The following is a 16235-nucleotide window of genomic DNA, read 5'->3' as shown; positions in this document are numbered from 1 at the left end:
TTTTGTGGTCCCTAAACCATTTTCAGTTTTTATTGCATTATGTCTGTAAAGGGTGCAATGCCTGTTTCTGCTTTTTTACATTCATTTTTAATGTATCTATGTGCCCTAGTAATGGTCAATTTTTATGGTACAGAGAAATATATATAATCTTTTATTGTTCCATTTAGAAGATGCCTTTAGTCTTTTAACTAATTTTTCCAGAAATTTGTTCAGTTCCATAGTTTTTTTGATTTAGATTTCTGTTGTGTCTTTAAAATGGCTAGAGGTATATTGAAGTCTCCTGTCACTATTGTATTACCCTGTCTTCTTGAAGTACAAATATGTTCCTTATAAATTTGGATGCTAAGGCATTTGGAACGTATAAATTGTTGATATTGCTTGTTATTTGTTTTCTTTTAGCACAGTTTTCTTATGTATCCCTTTTTCTTTTTTGATTGTTTTTGCAGTTTTGCTAGCATAATAGCAATGCCTACTCTTTTAGTTTTTGGTTTTTTTTGATACATAGTAAATTTTTTTTTCTATTCTGTTATATTTTGTGTATTTTTTATTTCTTGTAAGCAACCGATTATAGGGTTTTGGTTTTTTATTAAATTGACCTCTTTTGTTTTATTAGCTTGTTAATCCCTTCACATTTAATTTTATGAGTTAAGTTTATATTTCTTTCCATCTGTTTCAAATGTTGGGTTTTTATTCAAATTATGATCCCCTCCACTCCCCTTTCTGCTGTAAACTTAATGTAATATTCCTTTAGTCACTTTAATCTTTTTTTCAGATGACCCTGTTTCTACTGGTTCTTTCCTCCTAAGTCCTGATACTCTCTTTTTTCCCTTTAGGTTTTGCTTTTATCTAGTTATATATGTCTTCCTCTTCTTTTTTCCTCAGTTAAGTAAATTTCCACTTCCTCTCCTTCCCCTTCAGCAAGTTCTATTCATTAGTTTTAAAAATTTCTTTTTTTTTCCCTCCCCTTTAAAAAAAAAAAAAAGGATTTTTTCTAATTCTTCATAATTATCTTCTCTTTCTATTTACTCTAGATCCTCATTCTTTGATTTATGACCCTCTCTTTCCTCTATATTCATGTAATTTGAACTTTTACAGTATGCATGCTAGGCTCTGTCCTCTCTTGGTGTCTTTCATTACCGCCTTGTAGGGCTTATCCTGTGGATTCTCCTTTTCATTGGCCTCATTCCCAGAATGGTGCCGATTATCACAAACATCAGCCAGAGGATACTGCCCTATATAGTAAGGCTCCTTCTTCACTACTGATCTATGCCCTCTTATTGACCTTTATTTTCTTCACATAGTTGGAAATCTCCCTGTGTCCATGCTTTCCCACTCTTCTAGATGCCAGTTGCCCCTAGGTACTCTATCTCCCCCATTCTAGGATAAGTAGACCTTTAAAATACCAAATCAGGCTTCATTCAGTGTAAGTTCCTCTTCTGTCTTCAACCTTAGGGGCATTCATCAGTGGAACTCCCTCCCACCTCCAAGGAAAGCTCCTTTTTTCCCTCCTCTTTTACATCTTTTTCTTCCTCCCTGTAATCTCTTCTCTTTCTGAGACCACGAAGGTCATCTTCCCTTCATTTTTAGCCTTTGACTAGACCTGGGAATATCACCTATTTTTCTTTATTTCCCTGTTCCCTTTCCTTTTTATGTCCATCCCATGTTATAATGTGGTCCCTCAAAAGAAGCATTGTATCATCTTATGTTATAATGTAGTGTCTCACAAAAGAAGCACTCATTTGCAGGCAGTGTATTACCAGGTTCTGTCCGTAATTTCTTGTCTGTCTCTTCACTGTTACCCTGTCTACTGGATTTCTGCATTTACCCCTCTCTCTGTATATTTAGAAGGTCTACTCTTGCTGATTTTTGTCTTGTTGGTCCATTGTTGTTGTTGTTTTTGCTGCATTTATTCATTTCTATATCTATTGTTGGGGTGTTTGAGAAGCAAATAATCTTTCCAGTTCTGATTATCTTTCTAAAAATGTTTCAAACTCTTTGTTACTTAGTGTTTTAACTTTTTATCCTGCTTGGTTAAGCTCAGATTTGCTGGGTAAGGTGACATAAGCCTGCATCCTGTGCTTCATTGCCCTTTAGAACACATTATTCCATTCCGTGTGTGTGTGTGAGAAATAATCTTAATGTTTTTCACATGTACTTTGTTTTTTGTAGGTCTTCTGATGGCCTAGAGAATTTTTTGTTTTTGAATTGAATTGTTAAATTTAATCTCTATGTGTTTTAGAGGTTGCAGCTTTTTAGTTTTTGCCTGGAGGTGATTTTGAATTTTTAAAATTGGAGTTATATTTTCTATATTCAGAAATACTAGGTATTTTTGTTATTTCTTCATTATAGTATAACTTTTTTTGTCTAGTTTAATTTTTCTGGGAAATCTGTGATTCTTATGTTGTTTCTGTACATCCTTTTGAGATGTTTTGCTTGCATAGTATTTTTCTTTTACCGTTCTATTTTTTGCTTTCTTTCTTCCTAAGCTGTTCTTCATTTCTCTATTTATATTTGACAGGGTTTGCCATTGTAGGTTCAACTTTCTCTATTCTCATTATTTTTGCTGTGCAGGACATAAATTCTGCTTTGATAATAACCTCAGGGTGTAGTAGTTCTCTACAGGATTCTCTGTCTTATCAAGTGTTAGGTCATTTTCCTTTATTTTATGGTATTTATTCATAAATGCCTGAACTCAATTACTATATCTGGAAATCATATTTCCTTCTGTTATTGTTTTTCCCATTGGTTTATCTGTTTATATTCAAGGCCTTTTAATACTTTTCTCCTTGACATCTTTGATACCTTTAGTCTTTTTAATCCTTTCTTTTACTTCCTGACTCCCTTCTTATTGATTGTGACTTCCATAGAGTGCTAGATCTCAAAATGTTTCAGCCTCTTCCCAAAGGGGACAATTCATGGTTAACCAACCTAAACATCTGTCCAAGTGACTTGGGTAGTCAGAACTAGCCCAACAGGATACTGTGTTCTTTCCCTCAGGCTTGGTGGATTGCTACACAGCTTCTCACATTTTTAGTTTTCATGGACTGGTGACCTTTCCCACTAACTCTATTCCTTACTTCTTTAGCCTGGCATCAGCAGCTAAGAGTCTGCTAGTGCTAGTGTTTTTTGTTTTTTCCCTAGCTTCTCGTTTGCTCCTGTGACCACACTGGCTGTTGAGCCCTGAGCAAACTCCCCCAGTCTGGAATTGGGGTCTCCACAGGAGAAAAGGGTGTATTTTGAATAAGGTTGTGCCATGTCTAGTAGTGCCGCCTCACTGCCAGTAGTGTGAGATATAGAGAGATACTGAGTAAACGGTCATTGCTAGGAATGCCATTTCCTAGGTTTTGGTTTTGGTGTTTGTTTTTTTAATTAACCTTTTGAGTTCTGTGAGTGCTAGACTTGGGAGACAGCTGAAGTTCTTTTATCTTTGGTGCATAATTTTTGTTTTGGATCGATTTGAGAGATTATTGAGATTAGAGAAAATATTTGGTCCTAGTATCTTGTTATGTGAGTCAGAAAAATGACCCAGCCATTTAACTTCAAATGAAGCCATCAGCTGATCAAACTAAGGAATGCTTCTTTTTGTATGGCACATAAATTGATTCTTAAGACAGCACCAAAAGAGGAATGCTAAGTCAAGTATTTGAACATTGGTTATTTTTGTAATATTTAGCATCACAAGGTAGTCATTTTGAAGGATTTAATTCATTTGGATATATAAGTTCTTCTGTTTCTGTGTATGTGATGTGTTTAAGTGATCTTAATTGCTTTAAAGTCAGACTTTTGGATTGGAGTAGTCTGGAAAGCTTTCTTAGATGAATTGGGATTGAAATTGGACCTTGACAGATGGGTAAAATTTGAATAAGTAGAGGGGAAAACAGAACATTTCAAGGCAATGTGAAGAAAGATGCAGATGTGAGAATGATGATTTCCATATTATTTTCAGACAACTTCTGGTTGAAATTCAAGTTTCACATAGGTGAATGGTGAAAGATAGAATTGGAAAAGCATGTAAAAATCATTGTGAAGAGTTTTGAATGCCATACTTTGAAGTTCATACTTCATTTTACACTTTTTTTGGGTTTTTTGGGGGGCTGTAGAGCCATTAGAAGTTTTCAAGTGGTGAATTGATGTGTGCAAAGTAAGTATACTTATAAGAAAAACATTCTCTACTCTCAGGGAGCTTACCATTTTATGAGAAAAAATTACACCTACAACTGATTGGGCATTTAGGTAATACTGATAGTATTATAATACTTCCTAAGAGGAGCAGGAAAGGCACTGATAGGATCTTTTCATTTTGTTTTTAAGTGATCATTTTGTTCTGAAGTAAGTCTTTTAATCCCATCTCTAGTGTGTCCAGTCAAAAAGCCTAGTTATAATGTCAAATCCCAGAGGTTATATAAAACAACTATCTATTAGATCTTTGCTAAATCCCTTATGGGGTTAGCTGGCCATTTATTGGTGTAGCTCTTCCCCATGCTAATCCCTTTTTGGGATTAGTGTGCTAAAATTCCCCTATGGATTTAGCCTGCCAGTCAATGGTTATTCTCACCTCATGGTATATTCTTTTAATGGCATCTTCCATCTGGCTAACTATGAGTTAACCCTAATGGAAGTAGGGAAACTGGTCTTTCCCCGAGTGAATTGTTAAAAACCTCTTCTTGCTAACTCCTATGTGTTAATTCACATAATAAATAGCACTCCTTTAGTTGTTCCATGTCATGAACTGAATCTCTATTATGCTATTTTTATATACTATTCTCTTTACAATTTATTGCTCTCCTGAATCACTCCTGCTGCCTATTTTACTTCATAATAAGGAAGCTGAAAAACAGGGTCATTTGAGATATCCAGTACCATATAGGTTAGGGGAACCTCTGTTGCTGTTCCTGGAAAATGGACCCTGGAAAGTTCTCTAAAATCTTTGAGGAATTTATGGCTCTACCATTCTCCAGTCAGAGGAGAGAAAAAATTGAGAGAGTTGAAGTTATTAGTTTAAAAAACTGAGCCAGTCAACATAGTGATTAGATTTTAGGTGATCATTTTATCCTGGATGAGTTGTAATGTTCCCTGAAGTCCAAAACAAGTAGAGCTGTTGACAAAAAATTTAAGGCACTTTCACTCCCCCTCTTTATGTTTATAAATGGTTCAAGTGGAAAAGGGTAGAAGGATATTTTAGGAAGTCCAAAAGAATATAAACTGCATGTGCTTTGTTCCAGCAATGTCTCTATTGGGTGTGTATCCCAAAGAGATCATTAAAAAGTGGAAAAAGACTCAGGTGTGAAATACGTAACAGCCCTTTTGTGGTGGCAAGGAACTGGAAATTTAGTGGATGCCCATCATTTGGGGAATGGCTGAATAATGGAAAGAGTTACATGAACTGATGCCAAGTTCTTGAGTAGAATCAAGAGAACATTGTTACACAGCAACAAGACTATGTGATGATCAACTGTGATGGATTTGGCTCTTTTCAACAATGAAGTGATTCAACACAATTTCAGTAGACATAATGGAAAGAACCATCAGCATCCAAAGAGAGAACTATGGAAACTGAATATGGATCAAAGCATATTATTTCACCTATTTTTTGTAATTTTTAAATTTTTTTGTTAAGGCAATTAAGGTTAAGTGACTTGCCCAGGGTTATACATCTAGGAAGTATTAAGTGCTAAGGTTAAATTTGAACTCTTCCTAACTCCAGGGCTGGTACTCTATCCACTGCTATCTAGCATTCTAGCATTCAGTTCTAAAAATATTAGTTATTGCAGCAAAACAAGAGAAATTTAAGGAAATATTCATGAACAAAGGAAAAAAATAAAGTGATCACTTTTGCTGATGATATGGTTAAGGAATCCTATAAATCCTACAGTTAATTAAGCAATTAATAAATCCATAAAGTAGAAGAATATAAAATAAAACTGCAAAATTATCAGCTTTTATTTAAATTACCAATATCAATATGAAAGCCTCTGACTGAAATCAGCTTTTATGTATATTACCAATCACACCCACCAGGAATTGATAGGGGGAAATAACAATACACAAAATAACTATAAAATGCATAAAATATTTAGAAGTCTACCAAAAATGATACACATTTTTACATAAATCCAAAATTCTTTATAGAAATAAAGAAAAATTTTATTAAAAGTACTATTTGCCCATGTTTGGTCTGTGCTAGTGTAAAAATAGTATTACCTAAATTAATTAATGGATCAATGCCATACCAAATTACCAAAGAATTATGTTATGGAAGTAGACAGAATGCCATTAAAATTTACCTAATGGATCAAGACTCTCAAAGGAAATAGTGAAAAAAGGTATAGTTGGGAATGATGGTACATTCCCATATATCCTACTCCTCGAAGGATGAGTCTGGTGGGTCATAGTTATGCCTAAATCCAGTTATGTTTATTCTAAATCTGCACCAGGATAGTGGGCATATTTGGTTGGTTATCAGGCTGCCTAAAGTTGGGCAGACTCTGCCCCAGATCAGAGAAAAAGGGAGAAGTAGTAGTGAAGTAGAGGAAAGGCAGTTGAGAAGGAGCTTAGATCCTGATTACTAGTTCTTTTACTTTTCTTTGTTTTTTAGAATTATTTCGCTTGTACCAAATTCCTCCCCAATTATTTTAATCCCAACTACTCTTGATTTTTTTTTTTTTCTCCAGATGGTTTTGAAAGTCATTTCCATGAGAATACCTGTTCCGGGCTAGTGGGAGCATTTTTAGAAACTGTCAATCAGTGAACATTTATATAGTGCTTACTATATGCCACATGTTGTGCTTTTTGCTTTATAATTATTCCCTGTCCTCAGATTATTCACATTCTAGTGGGGGAAGACAACATATAAATAAATACACGATAAAGGATAGGTAAAGAGAAGATGGAATATAGTCTTAGAAGAGAGGCACTGGGGAAAGACCTGGAAAAGTCTTCCAGTAAAACTGTTTTATTGATCAGGTCAATAAAATGTATTTAAGCACCTCCCTTGTTCCTTAAGTGTATTAAGCTCTAGGGATACAAAAAGAGGCAAAAGATAGTTTCTATCCAAATCTACCCACTTAATTAGATTTGAGAATCATCAGCAAAGAGATAATTAAATCCAATTGTGCTGATGGACATCATCAAGTGAAATAAATGGTGTGGAGAAGGCCCAGGACAGAATCCTTTTGGACACAGACAATATGTGGAGGAGAATTCAGCAAAGGAGACAGAAGGAAAAGTCAGGTAGGAGAAGCACCAGGACAGAATGGTATGCAATGGTATCTACTGAATTGTTTGGACTCCTCTTTGGTTTTGGTTGCCTGCTCTGCTTAATCCATTGTAGCCTTATGAGCAGAGCTAAAGATTAGAACTGTATCTCCCCTCAGTTCTTGGACTCAGAACCACTCATTAACTGAGTTTTTGAAGTTTGTTCCCTGCTAGGTCCTCTCTTACTTATGACTGCTCTTCTCTATCCTGGAATTGTGTAATAGATGACAGCTGCTAACTGGCAACTGTTCTCAGCACTGATTCAGGGGGATCTCTTTCTGCCCCAGTGCTTGTCCTGATATTCAGTCTTAGCCTCCTTACAGTCCCTGTGGAACACTGTGACTTTTTCTTTGCTTTCCTGGTCAGAATTTATTCTCACTCTTTTCCTAGTTTGTTGTGGAGAAAAGTTGTCTTGGGCAGAAAATTCTGGCTGTCATATCATTTTATTTCTGCCTCTTGTGAATCTAGGTTTGTTTGTTTTTTTAATTTTTAATTCTTTAATAGTACCTTATTCTAATTTTTTATCTTTGGACTTTGTCTAATTTTTCTTCAAATCTTTGGGCTTGACTTCTTTTTTTGTCTCTAATTTTTTCAAGGAATCCTGCCTTTTTGTGTATTATATCTATTGTTCTAATATGAGAAAGAAATATAGAAGGACCAAAATAGTTCTGCAACTAGATAGAAAATGGGATGTTTGAACTGGGTTTTTGTGGACATTGGAGTTTATAGACCCATTCTATGAGAGGCAGAGGGGGTAGGGATTAGATGAAAAGAGAGGCTGATGAGATCTTATAGGATGATAAGCTTATCCTAATAATGAGCTTCCTGGTGCTTGGAGAAGTCAGTCTGAGAAATTCCAGCCAAATTCTATAGCTGGATCCTATAGCTGGGTGAGAAATTCTGAGGGAAACTTCTTAGGCTCTTTAATGTATTTAATAGGAATACATGGTTTTTGTTGTTGTTTTTTTTTCTGTAACTATTGAGATGTAATCATAGTTTTCCTGATAATGAACTATCCCTGCTTTCCTTTCTTTGTAACATATTGCTATAATCTCAACGCTATATTTGTGACATAAAAGGGATTTGGTAAGACTTTTTTTTTTCTTCCATATTTTCCTAAATAGCTTATATAATATTGGAATTAATTATTTAGTAAATGTTTGGTAGAATTTACTTGTGAATCTTTCTGGCCTTGTTTGTTTTTTTCTATGCAAGTTGAACAAATTAAACAATATGGCTTTCTTTTTTGGATGGAAATTAAAGTATTCTGTAAAAAATATTCTACTTCCTCTTCTGTTTATCTGGGCAATTTATGTTTTTGTAAATATTCATCCATTTCACTTACATTGATAGATTTATTGACACACTTAGTGCTTTAATTTTTTCTTCATTGGTGACAATTTCATCTTTCTTATTTTTGATACTGGTAACTTGGTTTTCTTTTTTTAATTTTATGAAATAAAATGAGCATTTCCATACCAGTACAAAAAAATTATGACTGTATATGAAACCATAAATCTGTGTACAACATGCTGTTCTTTTCAAATATACAGTAAGTTTTTTCTTCCCTTCCTTGCAACTACCATTGGATACAAATAAGTGTATGTATATAAATATATAGAGACATGTAAAATTTTTTTTCTTTGATTGTAAATATTGATTTTTCATATGTCTTACAGTTAAATTAGGCATTTATAATAGAAAATTAGTTCTTAAAACTATTGCTGTTACTGTGTACAATGTATAAAAATTAACCAGTGGTTTTATCTTTTTTTTTTTTTTTTTTTTTTCATAAAACCAGCCTCCTGCTTTTATTTATTCAATTTATTTTCCCTTTTAAATCTCCTTACTTTCTATTTTAATCTCCTTTGATTTTTAGGAATTAAAACAAAGTGGGATTTTTAATTTGTCTTCTAATTTTCTAATTTTTTAGTTGCATGCTCAATTCATTTTGATTACATTAAATTTAAGCATTTAGAGATACAAATTTTCTGCTAAGTACTGCTTTAGTTACATCTTATAAATTGTGGTATGTTTCCTCATTTATGTAATTTGTTGTTTTATCTTCTCATTCTTTAGAATTAGTTTTCAATTAATCTTTAATCTGTCTTTCCATATTCAAAACGGAAATTATTTTATATAATTTTTCTTATGTCATGATGACTTGTTTATTGTGTAGTTAGATTTATCTAGTTGCCTCACTGATAGTATTACTGTGTGTCTTTCTATAACTCATCTAACTTCTTCCTTAGAAATTTGGACATTATACCATTTGGTGCATACATGCTTAATAACAATATTACTTCATTTGTGGTACTTTTTATCATGCTGTAGTTTCCTTATCTTAATTTGATCTATTTTTGCCTTTGCTTTGTCTGAAATCATGATTGCTACCCTTGCTTTTTTCTACTTGAGCTGCTCAAGCCTTTAACTTTACTCTGTGTCTGCTTCAGATGTTTCTTGTGATCATTATTGTATGTGGAATTCTGGTTTTTAATCTATTCTGTGATCCATTTGTTTGACAGATGAGTTCTGGGATGAAGTTCCTTTCAGTTATGATTACTGTGTATTTCCCTCCACCCTATTTTTCCTGTTTAAATTTCTATCACCCTGCCCTTTCTTTTCTTGTGCTTCTCCCTTCCTGCCTTTCATATAGGGTTGCTATACCCATGTGTATGTTATTTCCTCTTTGAGACAATTCAGATGAGATTAAGGTTCAAGTAACCTGTTAAGCTCCTTTTTTTTCCCCTCCACAATAATAGGTAAATTATGTTATCCCATTCTCTTTCCCTTCCTGCAACTTTTTCACCCCTTAAATGTTTTTATATAATCCCATTAAAGTCAACTTATATCTACACCCTCTCTCTATTACAATTCAAAAAAGTTACAAATTGGAAGGGACAGAGCCAAGATGGCAAAGAGGACACTCATCTAGCTAAGCTCTCCCTTACCCTCAAATTACTTTTTTTAATGAAACCTCTCTGAATTAGCCTCTGAATTAGTGCTTGACTGTCAAAACCCACTAATATTGGGAGTATATAACACATTACCAACAGAAGATAATCTCAATTCTTCAGAAAAGGTCTATTTTTACTTGCAGGCAGGGGTAGCTAGACCAAGTGCAGAATTCAGGCAAGTAGTCAGTGAGAGCACGGAGAACAGCTCATGCTGAGCAGACCTGAGGAGGGGTGGGATGTGGTCTCAGCTGGCAGAAAATTTGAGGGGAGAACTTTACCACAGTGTCGGTACCACTTTGCTCTGACAGCAAGCTAGTAGATCAGCAGAGAGGTTATAAACACAGGAGGTAAAGACTATAACCCCAAAAGGCTAAAGTCTCTGGGGATCTGGCCACATCCACCCAGCACCAGGAAGGACTCGGCACAATCTCAGCTCACAGTGCTCACACATTGATCCTAGCACAGCCATTGCTGTCCCATTCTGCTTCACTGCTACTTTCTATTGTCTGTAGAGGAAGCTTGGTAACACCACACTGCCCCAAAAGCAGACTGAGGTTTTTTTGGTTTTGTTTTTGTTTTTGTTTTGTCAAAATGAGTAAAAAGTCAAAGTGGGCTTTAACTATAGATAGCTTCTATACTGAAAGAGACCAAACTTCAAACCCTGAGGAGACTAAAAGCAGATTGCCTCTAGATGAAGCTCCAAATAGTGATATAATCTGGTCCCCATCACATAAGGCTCTCAAAGAAAAAATTAAAAAGGCTCTTAAAAAAGAGCTAGAAGAAAAATGGGAAAAAGAAAAGGAATCTTTGCAAGAGGATCTGTGGATAAGTCATGATACTCATTAAAAGATAGTGGATAAAGAAATCAACTCCCTGAAAAACAGAATTAGTGAATTGGAAAAAGAAAATAGCTCCCTAAAAATAAAATTGGCGAAATGGAAAAAATTCCATAGAACACAAAACAACTCATTTAAAAACTCAATTGGACAATTATAAAAAGAAATTTAAAAAGTAAATGAAGAAAATAATTCGTTAAAAATCAGAATTGAACAAAGGAGTCACCAAGAATCAGTCAAGCGAAACTAAAAGCATTAAATATTTACTTAGGAAAACAACAGACCTGGAAAATAGATCTAGGAGAGATAATCTAAGGATTATTGGATTTCCTGAAAATCATGATGAAAAAAAGAGCCCAGACACTATTTTTAAGGAAATCAAAAAGAATTGCCCAGATGTTATAGAAACAGAAGGTAAAATAGAAGATTGAAAGACTTTATCAATCATCTACTGAAAGAGATCCCAAAATCAAAATTCCAAAAAATATTGTGGCTAAATTCCAGAACTATCAGACCAAGGAAAAAATACTAGAAGCAGCTAGAAAAAAATTCAAATACAGAGGAGCCACAATAAGGATTACTCAGGATCTAGCAGCATCTGCATTAAAGGATCGAAGGACCTGGAATCTGATATTCTGAAAGGCTAAGGAACTTGGTAAGCAGCCAAGAATAACTTACTCAGGCACAATGAGCATTTTCTTCCAGGGAAGAAGATGGACATTCAATGAAATAGGTGAATTCCATCTATTTCTGACAAAAAACTGGAACTAAACAAAAAGTTTGACCTCCAAATATAGGACTCAAGAGAAACATAAAAAGGTAAAAAGAAATCTTGGGAATTATATTTTTGTTATGAGTACACATAAAGAATACATGTATAATTTGGTTTTACTGTTATAATATAAAAATATAATATAAAAAAGAAGCTAGAGGCGGAAAGGAAATTGTACCAGAAAAAGGGAAAAGTGGAGGTACTATATCTCACGAAGAGGCAAAGGAAACCTATTATATCTGAGGGAAAGAAGGGAGGGAGATGAACAGAGTGTGAATCTTACTCTCATCGGAATTGGCTCAAAGAGAAAATATTAGACATATTCGATTTACAGAGAAACTTCTCCCATCTCATTTAAAAGTGGGAGGGGAAAGGTAAAAAAAGGAAGGAATAAGCTAAATAAAAGGAATACAGAAATTGTAAGGTAAAGGTTTAAGAAAAGGGGAGGGACTAAGGGGGGAAGGGATTCTAAAGAGGAAGTGCTGCATGAGGCAAGTAATGCTCATAAGTACTGGGGTGGGGGGTAAGAGAGAAAGGAAAGAGAAAAGCATAATTTGAGGATAATAAGATGGCAAGAAATACAGAATTAGTAGTTTTAGCCATAAATGTGAATGGGGTAAACTCCCCCATAAAGCGGAGGTGGATAGCAGACTGGATCAAAAGCCAGAAGTCTACAATATGTTGTTTACAGGAAACACACTTGAAGCAGGGTGATATATACAGAATAAAGGTTAAAAAAAAAAAAAAAAAAAAAAAAAGGCTGGAGCAGAATCTACTATGCTTCAGGTGAAGCCAAAAAAAGCATGGGTACCATCCTTATCTCAGATCAAGCAAAAGCAAAAACTGATCTAATTAGAAGAGATGAGGAAGGGCACTATATCTTGCTAAAGGGTAGCATAGATAATTAAGCAATATCAATATTAAACATATGCACCAAGTGGTGTAGCATCTAAATTCTTAAAGAAGTTAAGAGAAGAAATAGACAGCAACACTATAATAGTGAGAGATCTCAACCTTGCACTCTCAGAACTAGATAAATCAAACCACAAAATAAATAAGAAGTTAAAGAGGTAAATAGAACACTAGAAAAGTTAGGTATGATAGATCTTTGGAGAAAACTAAATGGAGACAGAAAGGAGTACACTTCCTTTTTGGCAGTTCAAGGAACCTATATATTGACCATATGTTAGGACATAAAGACCTCAAATTAGAAAGGCAGAAATAGTAAATGCATCTTTTTCAGATCACAATGCCATTAAATTTTTACATAAATTTTTACATTCAGTAAAAAGCCAGGGGAAAATTTTAAAATTAATTTTTTTTTTTCCCTGAGGAAATTGGGGTTAAGTGACTTGCCCAGGGTCATATAGCTAGGAAGTGTTAAGTGTCTGAGAACAGATTTGAGTCCTCCTAATTTAGGGCTAGAGCTCTATCCACTGTGCCACCTAGCTGCCCCTAAAATTTTATCTGTTTTCCAGCTCAGTTGTTTTTCCAATTAAATATTTCAGATTTGGGGTTTTTTTCTATTCTTTTGATTTTGTTTGATTCTTGATGTCTCTGAGTAATTAGCTTTTACCTGACCAATTCTAATTTTTTAATGTATTTAAATACAAAGTAGAAAAAGAAAACATTGTCTTGTATAGTAGAACATGAGAAGATTCAAAATGTAACAGTAAATTTCTATTTCAAAAAAATGTAATAGAATATATTATATATGTTAATAATAAATAATAATCATAATAAAATAATAAAATATATTACATTCAGACCTGTCTTTTCTTTGCTTCCTTGTAGGGTTATCTGCTATGCACCCTCCTCATCTCACTATAGTTAAGGCTATAGTTAAGTATGGGTATGTTTATGTATATTTATGTATATGTATATAAACATGTAAATTATGTTTATATATATATATATATATACATAAATTACAGAAGTGTGTGTATACATACATATATGTAGGTATCTATGCATATACACATACATAGTCATACACAGACACATTCAGATATCTATGTAAGATTTGTACTACTATTGTTTGTCTTTCTCTGAGAGTGAATACTTTCATCCTTCTTAGGCCTAAGTCTTTACAGTTTTCTAAACCCACCAACTCATCATTTCCTATGCCATAGCAATATTCCAACTATCTAGTTGTTTTAAATAGTCTAAAACTATTAATATGGCTAACTTACAATTTCTGTATTTTTCTTTTTAAATTTAACTTTGTCTAAATTCTACTCCTGATCATAATTCTACTCCTGGTCATTATGTTTTTGTGTATGTTTCCTATACCTGCTATCTCTTTTACTTTTTTTGTTTTGTTTTTTAAAATCACACCACACTCAACTCTACCCCATTATTTCATTAGAACTACACAATTACTAAGGACAATCTTGTTACACTTGTTAGTGTAATTACCTATGTGGGGAATGGTGCCTTTGGTCTCAGGTTCTTTTTTAGTTCTCCACTCTGGCCTGGAAGGAACCCAAAGCCAAGAGTTCAATTTTTCTTACAGCCAGCAGCATCCGTGCCCCACTGCTTCTGCTCTCACCTGGCATATGCCAGATCTCAGGCAGCACAGCTGGGCCTGGCATTCTTTATCTTCAAAGGTTATCTCAGTCTTCCCAAATCCCAAACTGGATGTCTTACACTGTCCCAACCTAGCTAGTTTTTCTTGCTTGAGTTCAAGAGAACTAGCCTGGAACCTCACACAGGCCCAAGGCTGCCCTGGTATCTTTCTTCTTATCTTAGCTCATTTTATTTTGAGGACAGCTATTCTTACCTCAATTCCTATTTGTGCTTTTGTACCTCCTTTTTTATTTGGTCATTTCAGCTTATTAAGGAGTTGTTTTCTTTGAATTTTTCTTTTTTTGGTTTCCTTTTCTAAGCTGTTTTCATGATTCTTATTAACTCATTTTAAAATTCTTGAGCTTTTCTAGTTCTTTTTGGGCTTGAGCTCAATTCATATGTTCTTTGCATTTTGTTCTCTTTTGAGTTTGTGAGTTTCCAGTTACTATAGTATCTTTTTATCATCTAGGTTTTATTTTCTTCTTTTTCCAGCCCATTTTGAACCTTTAAAGTTGATCTCTGCTCCTAGAGCAATGGGTACTGTTCCATGCTTCTTGCTCCTGGAACAAAGTCACCAACCTGTCTTTAGCAAGACAGTCTCTGGGCCTGGTTGCTTACTTGCTGTGCTGAGGTCTCTGGAGTTGGTGGCTTGTCTGCTGCACAGAAGCCATCACACCTGGTTGCCCCTGCTCAGCCAAGGCCATCAAGCCTACTGAATTTTCCAGGATTGGCTACTCTCCTGTTTTTCTGGAACAGTGGGGTCTGTGTAACTTACCTATATTGGGGTGAGGGACCTTCTCTGGTTTGCTCAAACACAACCTGCTCTGTACTGAGCTACCATTTTACTGGAGTGAGGCCTTTCCTGTTGTCCTTTTAAATTATCTTGCTGAAAATTGTTTCACTTACATTTTAGTAGATTCTGCTGCTTCAGAATTCATTTTGAGGCAGGGGACTTCTTTGGAGGAGATTTTGGATAGCTCTGGTATTCTCTGCCATTTTTCTAAAATTATAAACTACTTTTGCACTTCTGTTTTGTATGCATTAATCTTCCTATCTGTATCACATCTCCTCACACCACCAGTCTCATGAGAAGTTGTCATTTTTATCTTTAATGCCTTAGTCATAAAATATTTGCCCAACTGAATATGTTGACATCAGCAATTATCTAATTCAGTCTTTCATTTTATAAATGCATAAATTGAGAGAATAAATTCATGGATATAAGCCCAGAAGATAATGATTTCTATCAACACAACTAAGTTAAAGATAGGTGGTTTGGGAGACGATATATGGGAATAAGTAATTTGTTTATGGGTACTTGCTTAACATAAGACGCACATGGAAAATTTCAGTAGAGAGATGCAGCCAAGAAGTATCAGGGATGGAGATTGATAAAAATTTAACTTTTTAACTTAACTTAAAGTGATACTTTGAGAATACTTTGAGAATGGATGAGATTCCTGAGAGAGAGAAAAGAGGAACAAGAAGCCAAATATTAAAGCTTGAAGGAAGTTTACAATTAATATACAATTTACAGTAATCATCAGAGTTAAATCAATCAGAGTTAAAAGACATCAGTATAACCCACTTCTTAATGACAGTTCATCCTACATACCCAACAAGTAATCCATTTAGTTTCCCCAGCAAGACCACTGTCTCAAGAAGTAGGCCATTTACTTTTGGTCAAATGTTATTGTTAGGATATGGGAGGAGGAAGAGGAACATGTGTGAATAATGGAAGAATGATTATTGAGGTATAAAAACCAACATTATATATTTAGTAGTTTTAAAATAGGATTACTTGTTTTTGAGGCTGGTATAAGATAAAAGCAAATAATTGACAATTGC

General features: G+C 34.5%; 1 protein-coding gene across 11 annotated transcripts in view; it reads left to right on the top strand.

The window, feature by feature from the left end:
* The window catches only part of TBC1D16 (TBC1 domain family member 16), a 126799-nt gene that overhangs the window by 20540 nt on the left and 90024 nt on the right, over positions 1-16235 (top strand). The gene's annotated exons all lie outside the window — the stretch shown is intronic.

The sequence above is a fragment of the Sminthopsis crassicaudata genome, chromosome 4, assembly GCF_048593235.1.
Source record: "Sminthopsis crassicaudata isolate SCR6 chromosome 4, ASM4859323v1, whole genome shotgun sequence".
NCBI classification, from domain to species: Eukaryota; Metazoa; Chordata; class Mammalia; order Dasyuromorphia; family Dasyuridae; genus Sminthopsis; species Sminthopsis crassicaudata.
This window is presented reverse-complemented; position numbering and strand designations above follow the sequence as displayed.